Consider the following 8,525-nt stretch of genomic DNA (forward strand, 5'->3'; position numbering starts at 1 on the left):
CACAGGCTCGCTAATATCTCTTTGAGATCGTCCATGAGGGTATGGCTTTGTTTTGTTTTTACCACAACGTCGTCCACATAGACATGTATGTTGCGGTCAAGCTATTTGTAAAGGCATCGCTGCATGCAGCGTTGGAACATGGCCCCGACATTTTTCAGCCCGAACGTCATCGTGATGTAGCGAAACACCATGTAATGAAAGTTGTCTTCAGCCGATCGGCTGGATTTCGCTTGATCTGATGGTAGTCTGAATAGGGGTCCAGGAAGGACAACATCTCGCAGCTGGCCAGCGAGTCGATCACCTGATCAATATGGGGCAGAGCAAATGGGTCCTTGGGCATGCCTTGTTTAGGCTCGTGTAGTCGATACACATGCGCCAAGTCTTATTCATCTTTAGCACCAGGACAGGGTTCGATAACCAGTCCGGGTGGAAGACTTCCATGATGAAGCCAGCTGCCAGCAGCCGGGAAACTTCTTCACTGATGGTTTTCTGCTTGGCCTCTAAGAAGTGGCGCAAGGGTTGCCTGACCAGTTTTGCGTCTGGCCAGACGTGGAGAAAGTGCTCGGCGAACTTCCTCGGGACTCCTGGCATGTCCTTTGGGAACCACACAAAGATATCCCAATTTTCACGGAGGAAGTCGACGAGCTCGCTTTCCTATTTGCAGCCGAGGACGGCCCCCACTAGGACAAAGTTGCCGGTGGGGTCAGCCGGGTCCAGAGGGACCCTCTTGGTGTCCTTGCTGGTGGTCGGCTGGAACTAAGCCTTTGTAGCTGGCTTCTTCAGCTTGGGCTCGGGCATGGCGGTCGGCTCGCTGGCGAGGGCCACGAGCCGGTCGAACTATCACCGCTCCTCGCCGATGACGAGCGACTCGGCCATCTTGGAGCCGGCCAGAGCGCACTCGGATGACTTCTTGTAATTCCCGACGATGGTGATGATTCTGTGCGGGCCAGGCAACATCATCTTCAGATAGGCGTAATGCGGGACCGCCATGCACTTGGGCAGGGTCGGCCGGCCCAAGATGGCGTGGTAGGAGCTGGTCTGGTTGACGACCTTGAACCATATTGGCTCGCGGTGGAAGTTCTTCGGTGAGCCAAACAGCACGTCTAGCCGGGCCCTGCCGATCGGCGAGCAAGAGTGGCCAGGGACAATGTCGTGGAACACTGACCGACTCAGCTGGAGCTCGGGCTCCAGAATATCGAGCTTCTCCATGATGTTGCAGTAGAGAATGTTGATGCTACTACCGTCGTCGATGAGCACCCGCGTGAACAGGCACATGCTCCGCCGGGAGACGAAGGTGGGATCCAGCACCAGCGCGTAGCTGCCTAGGGTCGGTGTCACAGTCGGATGGTCTTCGCGGCCCCAAGTGACCGGCTTGTCCAACCAGTGCATGTACTAGGGGACTGACGGGACGATGGCGTTGACCTCCAGCGCGCGCTTGCACTCTCTGTGCTTGTCGTCAGGCTCGCTGGTGAAGACGACGTAGGTTGCGTCCTGTTGAGGGTACACGTCGCCGGCACTGTCGACTCCCGAAGCGGAAGGTGACGGAGGCGACGGTGGCGCAGGCGGCAGACCCTCGTCATGCACAACATTTGTGAACCAGCTGCATGCCAAGCAGTTTGTGTCGTCAGCTTGGCCCCGCTGTGGAATTTACAGGGCCCGTCGAGCATGGCCTCGAAGGTATACTTGGCCTACCATGGCTGCTTGCCTTCATTGGTGCACTGGCGCCGGCTGGGACCTGAGCCATCTGCCAGGTGTTGGGCATAGTTTATGCCTAAGTAATTTTGGTGATTGATGACAGTACCGCAAAGGACTAACCGTGTGTGTTAATATTTCAGATAACACACGTCAACGGCACAAGACGACTCGCCCCCTCGTTCGTGGAACAGAAGCACGGAGTTCTCTACGATTCTCTTTAATTGAGTCATAGGAAAGCCGTACTATTAAGAGGGGAACCGTAGTGGAAAGGTTTGGGTGGAATCAATCTTTGCACACGCACACTTCACATTTTTTCCCCTTGCCGGCAACTTTGGAGTGGCTCCCGCCTTTGTGTTTCCTTCGTCTTTGCAAATGGTCCCCCAGCGGTAGTACCGCTAGCCCTAGCGGTAGTATCGCTCGAGTGCTAGCGGTAGTACCGCTGCAGCCAGCGGTAGTACCGCTAGCTGGCGGTAGTACCGCCCCTGGTCAGCGGTAGTACCGCTCCAGGAGCTTAGTACCGCTCCAGGAGCTTAGTACCTCCTGCCTAGCGGTTGTGCGTGGACGGACCTTTTTGCGAAGACTTTCTTGGCGGTGGTGGTGCTTGCACTACCAGGGGGACAGCGGTAGTACCGCTGGAGTGCCAGCGGTAGTACCGCTGCATCCAGCGGTAGTACCGCTAGACACGGGCTGTGAGTGGGAAAACGGTTGGATTTTTCCTCCCATTATATAAAGGGTTCTTCTAGCTGTGGAACCTCATCTCTTATCCTCCCAAGCTCCATTGTTGCTCCCTAAGCTTAAAAGTGCCCGATCTCTCTCCCTAGCCAATCAAACTTGTTGATTCTTTAGGGATTGGTTGAGAAGGCCTAGATCCACACTTCCACCAAGATAAAAGTTGATTCCCCCACCAATCCCTTGCGGATCTTGTTACTCCTGGGTGGTTGAGCATCCTAGACGGTTGAGGTCACCTCGAAGCCATATTCCATTGTGGTGAAGCTTCGTGGTCTTGTTGGGAGCCTCCAAGCTTTGTGTGGAGTTTGCCCCAACCTTGTTTGTAAAGGTTCGGTCGCCGCCTTCAAGGGCACCTATAGTGGAATCACGGTACCTTGCATCGTGCGAGGGCGTGAGGAGAATGCGGTGGCCTTAGTGGCTTATTGGGGAGCATTGTGCCTCCACACCGCTCCAACGGAGACGTACTTCCTGTCAAAGGGAAGGAACTTCGGTAACACATCCTCGTCTCCATCGGTTCCACTTGCGGTTATCTCTAACCTTTACTTTGCGTATGCTTATATTGTCGTCTATCTCTTACTTGTCTTAGTAGCTCTCATTGTTATCTTCATTAGGGTTCACCCCATTGTTGTAATATTTGTGAACCCGTAAGTTGTTTACCCTAACTTGCTAAGTTTAATTAAAAAGTGGTCGTTGCCTATTCACCCCCCCCTTTAGTCAACCATATCGATCCTTTCAATTGGTATCAGAGCCACGTCTCTTTAATAAGGGTTTAACCACCCGAAGAGTATGGAACGCGAAGAGGGAATTAACCATGGGCAACCCGAGGCCATGGACTTGACTTCGGTCACAAGGGACGACTTGAATACGGCTATGGCCGCCCTCAAGACGTCCTTGATGAACGAAGTCAAGACCATGCTTAAAGAGTTAATTGAGGGATTTAAAAGTCCACCTGAACCGGCTATAGTGGTTAAACCCACCGTCACCGATTCAGAGGCCAACTCCTCTAAGGAAGCGACTAAAGGTATGCGACCTTCCTCATCTCACGAAAAGGATGGGACTGGAACATATGCCTCAGTTCCACCCCCCATGGTCTATGGAGGACCTGTTCCCGCACCGCGTCTTAATCCTGTTGGTCCTCCTCCTAAGCTTGTAAAAGGTGACTTTGCTAACTGCGTATTTTCTATTAAGTCTCATTTGAATCACAGCTCAACAAACTTGTGGAGAATCATCGAGCAAGGATATTATCCCCATGATCCGAGCAACCTCACTCCAAGAGAAGATGCAGACAATCAATACAATCACTCCGCTTTGTTTATTCTCCAGTCCGCAGTGCCACCGTAAGATCTTCCTCACTTGCGTCCCTTCACTTTGGCCAAGGATTGTTGGGAGCATATTATGGTGTTGTACAAGGTAAGCTCAAGCATTCAACGATCCAACTATGAAGTGATACTTGATAAGGCCGATGAGTTTGTGATGAAGGAAGACGAGGACCCTCGTGATCTCTATCGGAGAGTGACTGCTATTGCTGTGGCACTCAAGGATCATGGGAGCAAGGATGTGGATGATACATGGGTCAAGCGCAAGTTTCTCAAAGCCATCATGCCTTTCAACAAAGCCATGTCATCTTTCATTCGTCAGCGGCCAGACTTCCACTCCTTGTCTTCCAGTGAGGTGTTGGATGAATTCATTGCAATGTCAATCATGAACGAAACAGCCGACAATGCACTTGCTCGTGTTCGCTCAAAGACAACTTCACCCAACCTTGCGTTGAAAGCAAAAGCAATGCTTGAAGAAGAAGAAGAGGATGAGGAAGAGGAGGGCTGCCCTGAAGACACAAAGTATGCCTATCATGAGCACATGGCTCTTGCATCAAGGCAATTCTGGGGCAACAAGAGGAACTCAAGACCCACCTTCACCAAGAACAACTCGAGTGGATTCAAACCCAAACAACGAGTAAGGACATGTTATAACTGTGGTAACGTGAGTCACTTCGTGGTCGAATGTCCCTATGAGAAAAGGGAAGACAACGGGGGCAAGCTCATTCGCAAAGACAAAACCAAATCATTTCCAATCAAGAACAACTTTGTGAAGAAACCCCATCCAAAAGGGATGGTGGCCCTTGAAGAGTACCCTTCCGATGATGATGATGATGATGATACAGTGGCACCGGCAACTGTTGCTATTGCCACTACCTCTCCCCAGAAGGTGTCTCTCTTCAACGCCCCCAACGAGAACCACATCACCAAGTGCCTCATGGCAAAAGGTATCAATCAGGTAACTCCCATCATTAAGACCAACATCGCTACTGCTCCTTCATTGTTAAATTGTGTTGATGATAGTGATGTTGTGGAACAGAATGAGCATGATCTTGACAAGTTTTTGTGCACTATTAAGGGACAATCCAAGAAGCACTTTGTTGCTCTCTTGGAACAACTGGGTGAGGCCACTGACCTCATTGAGTCTCATGAGGAGACCATCTATCGAGCTTCAGGGACACAGTCGTGACTATGCCGATGAAATTGCTGAATTATCTCTTGCTCTAGAAAAGGAGCGCACTCTTCGTTTGGCTCTTGAGGAGTCATATAACGATGTCTGCGCTAAAATGCAAAAGAAACTAGATCATGATGTTGTTCTTACTCGTATGCTTAAGTCTGAAAAGTATGCTCTTGGGGTTGGCCATGACAGACTCAAAGAGGAGTTTGACACACTTGACAAGGCCCACAAGGTCTTGAAAGGTGTTCATTTCTCTCTGAAAGAGTCTCATGATCAACTCCAAGCAAAGCTTACCAAGGAGATCTCTACTTGTCCTCCCTTTGTGTTAATTGATAATGCTTGTGCAACTAATCCCTGTTGTGAGCATGTACATCTTGTGGAGGAAAATGCCAAGTTAAAGGAGAAACTTGAGAAGGGCCTTGTGGCATGCATACAAGGTGAGAAGAGCCTGAACGACCTCTTGAGCACTCAAAAAGGTGTTGTAGGAAAGGAGGGACTTGGACTTACCTCCAAGTCAGAAGGTAAAAGGAGGAACAGGAACAAACGATCTCCTACCCTCATGGACATCTTTGTCAAAGAGGGTGAGGGGACTCAGAAGGTGAACAGGAACAAGGTGGACTATGGAAACCTCAAGAAGGGCAAAACCATTCCTACTAACACAGCCGACAAACTTAATTCTTCTTATGTCTTATGTCGCGCTAGTGATGGGCATGTTTATGCCAGATTTGTTGGTTCCTACGATGAGTATATAGAATGGGCTATCTGGGTTCCTAAGACCCTTGTCTCTAACATGAAAGGACCCATTAAAAAATGGGTACCTAAAACCAAGCCTTGATCTATTGCAGGAGTTTGTTTCCGGTGGGGTGTCATGGTTGCTCGATAGTGGAGCAACAAATCATATGACCGGAAGCAAGGACTTAGTGGTGGATGTGCATCCTTCTCCATCTATGCCCACCCATGTCCAATTCGCTGGTGCATCCTCGTCAAAGGTATTGGGATTTGGTAAGGTGGTCGTCTCTCAAGAGTTATCTATTGAGAAGGTCATGCTTGTTGAGTCACTTGCCTACAATTTACTTTCGGTTCGTCAACTTGCAATTATGGGTTTTTCCACATTCTTTAATCTTGATACTGTGGTCCTCCTAAGGAGCAAGACTCTTAAAGTAGCCTATGTTGGATATGTCGAAAATGGTCTTTATGTGGTGAACTTCTCAAAGCGACCCACTAAGACCGCGACATGTTTAATGGCTAAAGTTGATGTGGGCTGGCTTTGGCATCGCCGTCTAGCTCATGTCAATATGAGATCTTTGCAAAGCCTTCTGACAGGGGACCATATTCGTGGACTAACAAATGTGAGCTTTGCTAAAGATCGTGTTTGCAGTGCCTGCATTGAAGGATAGATTCATGAAACTGCTCATCGTCCAACGACTCTTATCTACACTAAGAGACCATTGGAGCTTCTCCATATGGATCTGTTTGGCCCTCCATCATTTTATAGTATTGGAGGTAGAAAGTATTGCTTGGTGATCGTTGACGACTACTCAAGATATAACTGGGTATATTTCTTAAAAAAGAAGAGTGAAACTCAACAAACTGTCATCAACTTTGCTAATGAAGCGCAACGTCAACATGAAGCAGAGATCTTGATGATTAGAAGTGACAACGGCACCGAGTTCAAGAACTACACCTTGGATGAGTTTCTAGGTGATGAGGGAATAAAACACCAATATTATGCACCATATACCCCTCAACAAAACGGCGTGGCAGAAAGGAAGAATCGGACCTTGATAGAGGCTGCAAGGACAATGATGGCAGAATTCAAATCTCCATATAACTTCTGGGCAGAGGCCATCAACACAGCATGTCATGCGTCCAATCGGCTCTATATCCGCAAAGGCTTGAACAAGACTCCGTATGAGATTCTAACTGGAAACAAACCCAATCTCAAGTACTTCCGGGTATTCGGTTGTAAGTGTTTCATTCTCAAGAAAGGTGCACGTTTAGCTAAATTTGATTCTAGAGCACATGAGGGCATCTTTGTTGGTTATGCTACAAACTCTCATGCTTACCGTGTCCTCAACAAGTCCACCGGACTCATTGAGGAGACGTGTAACGTGGAGTTTGATGAAAATAATGGCTCCCAAGTGGAGCAAAGTGGTCTTTGTGATGTAGGTGATGAAATTCCTCCCCAAGCCATAAGAAGAATGGGGATTGGTCAAATACTCCCCATTGAGGAACCCCTTGTGGCCGAAGGAGAAGGACAATGCTCTACTCAAGTGGAGCCATCACCTCCACAAGCCCCACACGCTTCCGATGAACAAAGAGAAGACTCTCAACAAAATGAACAAGCTCAAGGTCAAGATAAATTGCCCAACAATGATGATGTGTCTCATGATATTCAAGCACTCTCCCAAGACTCCGAACCTGCTCATGATCAAGATCAAGTGCAACCACGAGATCCAGACCTAGTAGAAGCACAAGATCAAGATCAAGAGCAACCACAAATACAAGAACAAACAAGTGAACCTGCTCAAGACGAAGGACAAGATGATCAGGATACTGTCTCACAATTCCCTTCTGCAGCACCAACAGCCGGTGCCAAGGGAGGCTCAAGACGAAAGGGCAAGCAAAGTAAACAAGCCGATGCTCCCCCGTTATCTAATGAAGAACTCTTGGAGCGTCGAGCAGCCAAGATTGCGAACAAGCTAAGATTCAAGTCACATCTTATGAAGAATGTACTTGGCAGTTTGAAAAGGGGAGTATCCACCCGTCAACAGATTTGGAATTATTGTGAGGATCACGCCTTTGTTTCGTATTGTGAACCTCAACAGGTACAGGAAGCGCTCGATGATGAGGATTGGTTTATGGCCATGCATGAAGAACTTAACAACTTCAAACGCAACCAAGTCTGGGATTTAGTGCCTAGGCCAACGGAGGAACATAATGTCATCGGGACCAAATGGATATTCAAGAACAAGCAAGATGCCAATGGGATTGTGATTCGAAACAAGGCAAGATTGGTGGCTCAAGGCTACTCCCAAGTTGAGGGTATCGACTACGGTGAAACCTTTGCCCCTGTTGCTCGTCTAGAATCTATTCGCATGTTGCTTGCATTTGCTTCTCATCGTAACTTCAAATTACAACAAATGGATGTGAAAAGTGCCTTTCTTAATGGTCCTTTAAATGAGTTGGTCTATGTCAAACAACCCCCGAGATTAGAACATCCCAAGCTCCCCAATCATGTGTACAAACTTAATAAGGCACTCTATGGACTTAAACAAGCCCCACGTGCATGGTATGAGTATCTTACTGAGTTGTTACAAGATCGTGGGTTTGAAATTGGGAAGATAGATCCCACTCTTTTTACTAAGAGGGTTAAAGGGGATTTGTTCATATGCCAACTATATGTTGATGATATTATCTTTGGCTCTCCTAACATTTCCTTCAATGAAGAATTTGCTGCACTAATGACTGAGAAATTTGAGATGTCCATGATGGGAGAGTTGAAGTTCTTCCTCGGGTTCGAGATTAAACAAGGCCTAGAAGGGACCTTCATCAAACAAGCCAAGTACACTCAAGACATGCTCAAACGGTTCGAGCTCGAAGATGTC

The sequence above is a fragment of the Hordeum vulgare genome, chromosome 6H (genome assembly GCF_904849725.1).
Source record: "Hordeum vulgare subsp. vulgare chromosome 6H, MorexV3_pseudomolecules_assembly, whole genome shotgun sequence".
Lineage (NCBI taxonomy): Eukaryota > Viridiplantae > Streptophyta > Magnoliopsida > Poales > Poaceae > Hordeum > Hordeum vulgare.